Source organism: Chlorocebus sabaeus, chromosome 13 (genome assembly GCF_047675955.1).
Source record: "Chlorocebus sabaeus isolate Y175 chromosome 13, mChlSab1.0.hap1, whole genome shotgun sequence".
NCBI lineage: Eukaryota > Metazoa > Chordata > Mammalia > Primates > Cercopithecidae > Chlorocebus > Chlorocebus sabaeus.
Genome location: NC_132916.1, coordinates 75,815,795 through 75,828,101, shown reverse-complemented (window position 1 = coordinate 75,828,101; position 12,307 = coordinate 75,815,795). Strand labels below are relative to the sequence as shown.

General features: G+C 40.0%; 1 long non-coding RNA gene across 2 annotated transcripts in view; it reads left to right on the top strand.

Moving 5' to 3' along the window:
* LOC103240196 (uncharacterized) overlaps positions 1-12,307 on the top strand; it is a 297,396-nt gene that overhangs the window by 284,820 nt on the left and 269 nt on the right. For both annotated transcript variants that reach the window (XR_499871.3, XR_499866.3), the window contains exon 3: positions 10,180-10,305. This is a non-coding gene — a long non-coding RNA (uncharacterized lncRNA). The remainder of the gene's footprint in view (positions 1-10,179; positions 10,306-12,307) is intronic.

Below are 12,307 nucleotides of genomic sequence, written 5' to 3'. Positions count from 1 at the left end.
ACACCCCACTCCAATGCATCCCCCTCCAGTATATCCCCCTCCAATGCACCCCACTCCAATGCATCCCCCTCCAATGCACCCCCCTCTCATTCTCTGCTCTCCTGCACCTGGCTTGACTAGCTGCTGCCCCTTGGCTTCTCTTGTTGGGAAGGGGTTTTACCAGTGGGTTTTTTGGTGCCTGTCCTGGCAGGTGAAAATGACATGATTTTGTTGTCATGAAGGACAGCGAAACCTCAAGCACTGAGAAGGGCAGAAAAGCAAGCCCAGCCCCTGATCCTCCAAGGGGCGGTACAGCTTGGCAGCAGACACCCTTACTGCTTGAATTTTTACTGCTGATGAGGCCTGAGTCATGCATAGAAAATCCCTGACAAAAAGCCACAGGGATGGGTTTTTTCTGAGTATTTGGAAAGCCTCTGTAGCAACCACTGATGACAATTGTTGCGAGCCAAGTTTATTATTTTTTTTCAAAGAGAGAGAGAGAGAGGGACGCAGAGAGAGAAAAGAGAAACGAGGAGAGACGAGAAGAGAGAGAAAAGATATCAAGATTTAAGAACTGAGCAGAGAGTGCGATGGCTCACACCTATAATCCCAGCACGCTGGGAGGCTGAAGCAGGAGGATTGCTTGAGCCCAGGAGTTTGAGACCAGCCTGGATAACATAGTGAGACCACATCTCCACAAATTCAAAAGTAGCTGGGCATGTTGGCACATACCTGTGGTCCCAGCTACTTGGGAGGTTGAGGTGGAAGGATCACTTGAGCCTAGGAGGTTCAGTGCAGTGAGCCATGATCATGCAACTGAACTCCAGCCTGGTCAACAGAGTCAGACCCCATCTCAAAAACCAAACAAAACCAACAGAGGTTGCACAGTGACTATGAAAACTCCTGGCTATTTGTATTCAGAAATCCTAGATAACAAAGGTGGAGAGTCCCAGAATAGGGACGCCATCTTGATCTGAAATTTTCCAAACATGTTTTTCTAGATAGAGAGCTCTGGTGATGGCCAAACTTTTTTATCACTTGCTAGTTGTGAACCTTGAGCAACTTACTTGACACCTTTCAATTACAGTTTTTCATCTGTAAAATGCAAATAATAATGATTCCTACCACACAGTAGTGAAGCTTAAACAAGATAACACATCTGATATGTGGCATAAGATAGAAACTCAATAAATGTCATTTATCAGTACTATGATTTCAGGGAAACAGAATATTTTCTAATTACTATACATGTTCTTGCTGTTATATGGATAGGCTGCTTTTATTCAGAAAGAAATAACCTTCATGAAGTGCTTTTATTTCTCTAGGGGCTATTAAAATGTCTAATCCTATTATAAAGACTTTTGCTTTCAGCCTAACAGACACACTCAGAAATGGAAAGGACTCTCGGGCAGATAGGCTATGGATTTAATGACATCAGGTACATAATGAAGCCCACTTTGGGCAGCTCGGAAAATACCCTCTGCCCTGTCTAAACCACATGGCAAGTTCAAATCAAGCAAGCTACACAGCCAAGAAATAATTTCTGGGCTCTTGGGTCTGTTTTCATTAAGTCTTTATCAATAATGTATTGAGTATTTATTGAGTTCCATATGGGAAATGTTACATGCTAGTTGCTTTGGGACTGTATAAACATATACAGTGTGCTGATCCCCAGGGGCATAGGTATAATAAGAAAAATAATACATGAGAAAATAGCCACAATAAAAGTAAATGTGAAAACTGCTACAAGACTTATGTGAACACAGGAGCTCAAACGCTTTTACTTTTTTGCACAAAAGATGTGTGGATTTTTGCTGAATAATTATGCATTGAAGATAAAGGACCTCAAGGAGGAGCCGATGGCATAAACGAAAGTGTAAAGATGCTAAAAGTAATTTCAGTAATAATAAAAATAAGAGACTTACATTTTATACTATGTGCTGGGTAAAATATGTATGCATCAGATCAAATTGACAAAGCATAGATAAGTGCTAGGTAAAATATATGCATACAATATATATGCAAATATAAATATATATTTATATCAACTAGATGCTAGAGAATGTGTTGTAAGGTAGGCAAGGGATTAAGCCACAAAGTAAGCTGTGGTAAAGAAAAAAGGATTTCAAAGTCTTCTGTGATGTCAGAACTCCCTACCAGGAATAAAGAGTTTTCTGGAATGGGGGTGACCTTCTGGCTGTGGCACCTGGTGACTGGTCTGGAATTAAGTATTTCACAACCATCCTCTGAGGGATGTAGTGAACGCACTGTTATGTCCACTTTGCAGGTGATCAGAATGAGGCACAGGAGTTGGGAGTGATGAAACCGGGGTGTTTAGTCCATTTCAGAGCTGGAATGAGTATACAAATCGTGCTTGGCTGACTTCCAGTGCTGTTCCATTCTCATATCCAGGTTCTTACCCTGTGGCTCTGCAATACCTCATGTGGTTGATTTCAGAATGAAACAGACAAAACTTTTATGTCCAAAGATCACTGCAACAGATTACAATAAGTGATAGCAAGCCCAGCATACTAGGGCTACTTGAACTGCATGTAAATTGCAGAAATGATAGCGGTTGAGATTGTTTAATATTTACTTGCAGGGAGTGATAGAGGTTGCTTTAAAGGACTCGGAAGAATCCAAGAATCTGAGTGTTCATAATTAATCAGACGTATAATTCCAAAAGTGGGAGAAGATTTGAGACCATTTTATTTATTTATTTTACTAGTGAGGAAACCAAAACTCAAAGAGATTAGATGAATTGACAAAGCCACACAGACAGTGAGTGGGGTAGGCCCATGTCTCTTTACCCTTGGGCCAATGGGGGCTACAGGCCTGGGCAATTGGTCTTCTAGAAGAAGCATTCAAAGTCGCAACAGATGAGATGGGAACTAGACAGGTGTGTGCAGAGGGGAAGCTGGTTCTATAAACGAACTCCAGAACATTTGCTAGAATAGGGATACAAATATAAAATCATAAGGCATCCTACCTCCCCTCTAAGGTACTCCCTCTAATTTTACAAAATTCCTCTCACAATGAGGAAGTAGAGAATGGTAAGTAGCCTTCTGTGTGCTTGATTTTTCAACCTGGTGTGATAGAGACATCAACAAATTTTATAAGATTTAAATGGGATTGATTGGATTAAGTTCTCTACTAAGAAAAATTGGGTGTTTTGTGTCGTATGTTAAAATTTGGCTTCAGGAAGAATGAGATTATGTGCTTTACAGGAACATGGATGGAGCTGAAGACCATAGTCCTTAGCAAACTGATGCAGGAACAGAAAACTAAATACTGCATGTTCTCACTTCTAAGTGGGAGCTAAATGGTGAGAACACAGGGACACAAAGAGGGAAACAACAGACACTGGGGCCTATGTGAGGATGGGGGATGGGTGGAGGGAGAAGATCAGAAAAAAATAACTGTTGTGTACTGGGTTTAGTATGGGTGACAAAATAATCTGTACAATAAACCTCTGTGACACAGTTTACCTATATAACAAACCTGCATTTGTACCCGTGAACCTAAAATAAAATTTAAAAAATAAATAAAATTTGGTTTTAGAAAGTAAGGTTATGGCTCAGGAACACCCGAGAATATGATAGTAAAAGTTCATACTTGTAAAACTTAGGGAATAAAAAGGATTCCGAGGCTGAAGAAAATCTTTAAAAACTTCTGATCTATTAAACTGTTAAGTTAGAAAATTCCTAGTCTACTCTTAATGGAGAAAATAAAGAATTTTTCTCAGGTCACAATATAGGAACAGAGACTAGAGCAAAGACATGATCCAGAGATAGTTCCACCCTTCACTGTAAGAAATGTGTGCAAAGCAAAAGAATGCCAGGTGTCACTGGGCATTGAGTGGAGCAGGATCCTTTCCAAGTGTGCTCTCTTCTATGATGAGGTTTTCTGGAGTGGGGATTCTTGATTCTGCATAGGGTGATCCAAAGCTTGGTGATACCTAGGTAGGTTGAAGAGACACTTAACTGTTCTGGGAAAAGAGTAGACCGGGACCTTCTGCTACTTGAAGGCTTCCATCTCTGTGCCCGGAAAAAAAAAAAAAAAAAAATTGGTGTGGAATCCTTGGGGTTTCCAGGAAGCAAGGAACTGAGGACTGAACTTTGTGTTTGAAGTTAGGATAGTTTGTATCTGGATGACTTAAAGATCTCTTGGCAAGAATGGAAACCAAGTCTCCCAAGGAGAAACCTATAAGAAGGAATGGGGTCAATTGCCCTGGTGACTTTGGTGTAACCAAAAGCCTTTGAGTGTTAGCCAGGGAGGGCTGGTTCAGATTCTGCAGATCCAGTTTCTAGCAGTAGAGCCTGGCGTCAGCATCAGTAACTAGTACATTGACCAGATTTTCAAGTTTTTTCTCTCTCCAACCGGCTGCTTAGTGTTCTTGTACAGAAGGAACCCTTTGGAATGAATAAGTCCATAGTGTTCTTGGACAGGGCAGTAAGAAGGAACCTGAATAAGGTTATACTGGATATTTTTCTAAAAACCAAACTGTGGGAACTGAAAAATTAATTGAGAGGGGAGGCATACAGGAGAAAGAGATGTGATTTTATTTAAACTACAAGCTGAAAAACGTGACCCATCCTGGCTGCCTATGAATGTCATTAGTTCGATTAATCTGTGGATTTATTGTGAGATTCTCTAATTCAATATTTGGAGGTGCTCGTGGACTTGAAATGTGTTGGTCAATGCTGCGTTGAAATGGGCAGTCTGGGAAGAACACTATGGGAGAAATACGAGGATCTCTGTGACTCTCCAGGGAGCAGTCTCTGGAGGGGGATTCTTGCTCCTTTTCCACAGATATTGGCATATTTTAGAGGAGACTGTTTTCAAACAAAAATGACAGAAAGGACCCCTTTGTAACATGAGCATTTCTTTCGTACAGATAAGCCTACCTGTGACCTAGGAGTTAAGAGCTGCCTTTTTGATGGTTTTCCCTGGACTTCACAAATGACACCCCTTTAGAGTGGTTCAGTTTGAGTGTTAACAGACACCTATGTGTGAGTAGCACGTATCCACAAATATCATGTTGTCCAGTTAGAAGATAAATATATACAAGGTAATTAAGGTCACAGGGGAAATGAAATAAAAGTCCAATCATTTTGGCAAGTGTGTTACATCTAAACGTGCATTTGCTTTTTCTGCTCTATGGTTTAGGCCCCATGAAGATGATTTGGGGTGTCGTCTCTTCCTTGGCTAATTTATGTGCCCAGAGAATATGCGTCTACTCTGACCTCACCTGCTAACTTGCAAAGTGGCTTTTCGATTCCCAGAAGTTCAGTGCTGTGTGCAGAATGGCCTTTGTGACTTAGAGGTGGATAAACAAGTTGGTTTTTTTCACTCCCATGTTAAGCCTCTGCTCAGCACTTTCTAGAGACTCTGCCTAAAAGTCTAAGATAACTACAGATGTAACTGATAGGTTTTCTCTGTTCTTTCTTAAATAATCACCTTTTTGGTGGCTGTGTTTTTTCATAACTTAGAACCACTCAGCAAGTTAAGTGAGTGTGTGGGGGTAAATGAAATCTCATTCATGGAAATGAACTTGAAACATTGAAATATTAAATCGATGACACGTGTAGCTAGACAAAAACACTCTGCAAACCAACTAAAGTTTTGAGCTTCTCATTGAATAGATCCATTTCATTTTAACTGTGCTTTTCACGTCAGCAATGCAACTTAATCCAAATGCCTGAATGATCCTTCCTCCTGGGTGTGTTGCAAACTGTATCAAGTTTCTGATACCCAGACCAGAATACTCAAGAATCTCCGAACACAGTTCTTTTATGCTCTCCATGACCTGTGCTATGTCATTTCATTTAATACATATATTTATATTCAGAAAATGTAGCTATATATGCTGTGACTCCTTGGAAGACCTGAAGATCTGATGACCCCTACAACCTAAACAGGCACTAAACACTGCTATGTTGTAGCGTGCAGGATCTGCAGTGACAGGCAAGTCCCAGGTTATCTTTTGTGACCAAGGTCACATACATTTTGACCTTTGTCCCATATATTGGCTATGCCTCATGCCAAATTTGGGGCTCTGAAGGTCAGCTCCATCCCCTGGTCAGCCTCAGGACCATATCACAGGATGATGAAGCCAAGACATACGTCAGGACCACCAGTTCTCATACTGTTGGCTCTGCACACTCATGCTACACCATTTAAATAAAACACAGACATTCATCCCCTCTTCCCAGGTGTTGAACTTCTGCAGCTGGCGGAGACTCCCTGCATGTGTTCTGGGAAGAGCTCATGGACATAAGAATTCATTCTGTGGAGCATAACCAGGTTTTTAGCCTCCGTCCCACATACAGCTACACGTGCTGTGGTAGGGGAGAGGCCAAGGACATTGTCTGGAAAGGTGTAGGGCCAAGCACAGAGTCCCCGAGCTGCGTCCTGGACCCACGCTAATAATTCCACCCCCAACTAATTGTGGGATAATGTGTTCCCTTCTTCATAGGCAAAGCAGGTTATGGAAATTATTTTGTAAAAAGTACCAGGGAGTGTTGCCAAGCTCATTTTTGGTTCATTATACCATCTATTATTAATACATTATCACATAATGATTGTATGGTCTGATCTTTCCCTCATGCACACTATGGTGGTTTTTCTCTGCTCGTGTGTGTGTAGACAGTGTGACTGGATCGTGGTTCATGCTGAGCTTAAAATTTGATCTTCTGAATAGCAGCAGAAAGACTCTTTCTGGTGAATGCAGGTCTTCTGAGCAATTATCGACTGACGTTGTCATTAGACACCCCTTTCAGAAGGTACAAAAAAAGAAAAAGAAAATTACTATTGTGAAGTGAAGTCTGAGCAACTGGGAAGAAATGCCAAGATGAAATGAAATGCTAAAGGTAAATGAATGGGAAGAACCTGGGGAGATGGTAACCACGTTAATCATAGGAAACTGGGATGAAAAGACAGAGAATAACACAATATAGAGACTTTTTTTAATTGTTAGAGGAAAAGATAGGTCCAATAGCATGAGTAGAGGCTTTGAAAAGTAAAGAGAGCTCAAAAGGGACGAAATTCTCAAAGCATTCTAATTGTACAATCCTAGCTCACCTTCACAAGAGGACGGTTTAAGAAATGGGCAGCGGGGGGGGGGGGGGGGGGGGGGCTTGCTGTCTGTTTTTAGAAAGATTTTGGCCAAAAAAGGAAGTGTCAGTGCAAAAACAAGAGTCAGTTTTTACAGACACATGAGGGGTAGTGTTTTCCAAAAAGACCGAAAGGTGACACAATTTTATTCACTTTTGTAACTCTAGCACCCACTATAAGGGCGAGGTCCCCCAAATGTCTTCCGTCGATTCTGTTGTTTGGAGAATTTGCTCCCAGGTTCGTATGAGAAGGTATAGCTGACATTATATGGTATCTGGGATTTGCTTCGAAACAATCCAGGGAGGAGAAAGACGGGGTGAGGGTAATGATGAAATAAGATTGACCACAATTTGATATATTTACACTGGGTGATAAATACTAGGGCATTCATCGCTATATTATATTTACTCTTGTATGTTTGAAATTTTCCGAAATAAAAATAAAAATAAAACCAGGTCTCTCAATTTAAAATAAAATGTTGTAGTTTGCCAAAAAAAAAAAAAAAAAAAAAAAAAAAATTTCCACTTGAAATATACAAATGCAGATATTTAAAAAAGAAACTCACAGGAACAGAAACAGTGAAACCCTTAGGAAAAGGCTAATTGAATTGAAACACAAGTGACACATTTGATTTGCAGTGGAGCGAAGGGGCAAATCGGAGACTCTGGAAAGTTATTCCGGTGCTTTATTTTATGGCTGACTTTCAGTCAAAGGGCATGGATGTCAGAGGGAGCTCAGTGTTTTCTGGGTTGCTACATGAGAACCAATCAACCAAAGTTATACAACGGTATATGTTTACTGAAAATAAAAACACTTTTTCTTCAATTGGAGCTATGGAACTGTACAACGGGCTGTTCTCAAGGTTTTAGACAGACCAGGTGTGGATGAATACACTAGTAGAAGCTTGACGGCCACCTGACAGGGATGCTGCAAACAGAATTTCTGTATTACTGGGAGGCTGAACTAAAAGACCTTGAAACTCCCTTCCCACTGAATGATCCCCTAATTCTGCAATGAGATGATCCTTCCTGTTTAGGCACATAACTCGTAACTCTTGCAGGAGGCATGCCATTTGTCACACATCATGAGCACTTGATTTGAAAGAAAAAGAAAACTTGATTTTCAAGTAAAAACTAATGTAGTCCTTCACCAGCTAAAACTTAAAGACTCAAATTATTAATGCTAAATAACTAGTTTTAGTAAATTGGGCTTTAATCCATGTGAATCGAATTCCTAGAAAGTGTAAGGTGTTTGGATGGTAAAGGAGGCCAGGGCCTTTGCAAGTGCTGAGTGCTTGGATGGGTTTGGTGCCCCGAGCCTCTCTCCTCCCTTTCCTGGGAGCTGCCCATGATGTGCTGCTCTTGAATTGTTCTTCTGGCATGGAGAACAGCTGCAAAGGTTTGGACACCCACCTTGCAGAGCCATTTTTTAACTTAAAGCAACATGTCACCAATCCCAGTGATTTTTCCTTAAGCTTTATTTCTAACTGCAGTACCAAGATTTATTTTTCTAAAAAAAAAAAAAAAAAAGAGAAAAGAAAAAAAGAAAAAGAATTGTTATGTCAGCGAACAAATGGGCTGAGGGTTGAGGTGAGCATTCTGAAATGACACAGTATAACCAGTGCAGCTATTCTGGTGATTCCAGAGGGAAACTAAGCCCAGTTTGGTCTATATCAGGGTAGTATCTCATGGTCTCAGACTGAAGGTGCCCACTCTTCAGGACCTTAGTTAGCCTTGCTATAAATGATTGGGAAGGATATGGTGCTAGCCCTCCAAAGATCTGGAAGGGACTCCATTCTGTCCCATGATATTATTACCCTTTCTCTGTTTCTTCTCCAGTTGTCAGTGACATGAATCTTTGCTCCCTTCTTCGTGGAATATTTCTGATCTAATAGCCCCTACATTTCAAAAGATGGATATAAACATCATATGAGTATTACAGGAAAGCTGAATTGCTCTGTAGTGAGTGAAATATGGAAAGGCCTTTCCCACCAAGCAATAGGCCAAATTGTAACAGTAAGACGTATTTGAAATAGAATGGTTCATAGATCAGAGATGATGCTGCCTTTTTTAAAGCGTGAAAATATTCCTTCTGCAGAATAAGACTCAAAAGAGGAACAAGAATAATTTGATATTTATTATGTTATGATCTGCTTTAATAATTACATATATGAATAGTGTGTGTGTATATATATGTATAGATGATACAGCAATATGATTCTTTAAAAGGCTACATATTTAATATGCTTTCACTCTTAGCTCAGAGCAAAGCTGGTTTGTTCCTGCAGACAAATCATCCCCAGCTCTGGAGTTCTATAGAGTTGACTTTAAATAGTCACTTGGTCTCAGATTTTGCTGGATTTCCAGTGTGATAGATGAAAGGATGTTGCACTTGTTACTCAACTACATCTCCTCTTTTCCATTTCAGGCCATACATTTCCATTAATTAATGCACACTGTCATTAGCTCAGTCTTCCATCTTCTTTAATCATTTCAGCACCTGATTCACAATTTTACTTCCCACACCACCTCTGACCACATCCTTGTACTAGTCACGTTTTAGTTTTCTGGCACCTTACCATTTAACACGTAGCACCCTGTGTTTGTAAATATATTTTTATCTCCCTGCACATCGAAGTACAACTTGGCATTTCCCATACAGAAACCATAATGACACACTGCAAATAACTCAAGCTTCACAAATATTTGCTCTGACCCAATGTGTGGCAGGGCAATTTTAATCCTAGATTCACCATCCTTACCATTCCCATCACCTTTAATCCTCTCTAGAGTCCAGCATCTACCAAAGCTGTGCTAGTGAAATGTAATCAGGCTGAGAAGAAAATGCACTTTTATTTTAGGAAAATTCATGAGAAATTGGCAGGAAGTTAACCTGAGTGCGACACGTCTGCTCATCCCTTTGTCTCTCCCACAGAGGCCAGATCACTATGAGGGTTCTGCTGTTCTTGCCAGCCTTCAAGCAATCAACGGCTCTTGTCCAGCAGTGGCTCAAACTCCTGGCCATGCACCCCAGGGACAGAAGCCAGTGGAGGAAGCAGTGATTGTTATTTACTTTTCTTGGCAGGTGGTGACCAGATGGGTATAAATGGGCTGTGGAAAAAGAGAATTCATGGCCAAAAATGGTGGTGCTCTCTGTCCAAAAACTAAGGCCCTATGACCATGAATGAAGCTGGAGGACAGGTAGGAACAGGTAATGGAAGTTATTTCCGAATCTGTTCCCTTTTAGACTTTGAATGTTTTGAGTGTTTCATTAAATAGTGTTACAAGTCCACTAAGATTCCACATAAACGTTTAGCCAGCCAACAGTTAAGTCTGTACCTCCCAAGGCAAGTGATGAATGTTGAGATTATAATTGTGAATGGTACAATCTCAAGGTCTAGATGAAGTACAACGTTGAACAGAAAAGGACTGAAAAAGCAAAAGAAGACATTTCCAGAAGAAGGTGCCAAAGTAGGGCTCCAGGCCAATTTGTTGAAGGCCAATTTGTTAAAATTAACTTGATGAATGACCAATTTACTGACTCATTGAGGGTTTTTGCTTATGTTTTAATTTAATTCTTACTCCTGCTTGTGAACATGACTCTGCCCCTGTAACAAAATAGTCGGGGCCAGCTTCAGAGACAGGGACAGGGAAAGTATAGGGTGAAGATGAAAAGAAAACCTTCTAAATATCCTTACAATTTCACAAATTAGAAATTTGACAAATTGTTTTTCAGTCAATTGACTTGCTTCCCCAAAGCACAGCTATCTTCTAATTGTCCCTGATTTCTAGCACAGGTTCCTGCTGCTTTCACATGCAGTTAAAATAAAGAGGGATGACATTCCCAAGAGCACACACATATGCACACCACAAGGTGACATGTGCACACCTGTATCCACAACCCCCTTCCTGGGTTTCTGTCCAAGGTAAAGAAAACCTTCTCAAAAGTCATCCCCTTCCTTCATGCTACAATCTTGCCTTATGTTAGGCTACCTTGGGAAAAAAACATCACCAGAATTCTGGTGCTCAGACTTTCAGAGCATGGTAGGTCTTTTAGTCATCATAATTGAGTAATCAAATTGAAGACTAATCCAACTTGGATCTCCTCTCTAATTTTCTTGGCTGTAAATCTATTCAGGCTGCTGTTAAAAAAAAAAAAGCAAAAACAAAAAAAACATACATTGGGTGGCTTATAAACAACAGAAAGTTATTTCTCACGGATCTGGAGGCTGGGAAGTTTAAAATGAAGGTGCTGGCAGAATTGATGTCAGGTGAGGGCTCACTTCCTGGTTCATAGACAGCTGTCTTCTCACTGTGTCCTCAGCCAGTAGCTGGCAAGGGAGCACTGGGGGGCCTCTTTCAGAAGGGCACTAATCCCATGCATGGGGGCTCCACTCTTGTGATCTAATTACTTCCCAGCCTTACCTCCTGATGCCATCACGTTGAAGATTAGATTTCAGCATATGGATTTTCGGAGAACACAAACAGTCCCCTGCAGGTTGGGAGTGCCTATAAAATCATCGGTCTATGCAAGGGACATTGTTTCATCAAGTCTTAAATATTTTCAGTGCTACACTCTGCTGCTACAGTTCCCTGGTTTCTTTAGCTGTTACTTGTATTCTTTGTTGCTTGTATAAAAATTGGAGACCTTCAAAAAGATCCTTAAAGGAGTCTGAAAAATTCAAGAGAAAAAGACACAGGAATACAAATTAGAACAACAGTAAAATACTATTTGCAACCTATAACATTGTCAAAGCCCATGAAAAGGAACTCTGTTGGTATTGGCTCCTAACCATTGGTGAAAACGCAAATTGGCTCAGTGCTTCTGGAATAACATTTGCAAATACATGCTGAGTAGCTTTAAATATCCATTGATCTTCAATTTTTCTTCTAGGGATTTTCCCCAAGGAAATAGAAATGTATGTAAAAGTTATCCTAGTGATGTTTACAATAGAAAAATAGAAAAAATAGTGAAAATAGCTTTAATATCCATCCTTATTAAATTAACTGAATATATGTTGTTACATTTATATGACATATAATAAATACCATGCAAATATTTAAAATTATCAAAATATTTTAAGTAAAGAAAACAATAGATTGTTAATCTATGTATAATACTATAACACTTTCTAGTATAGCATATAGCATGTTAGAAAAAGATCCTTACTTGATATACTAAATTAAATGATAACAATTATTTCTGTTCTTGT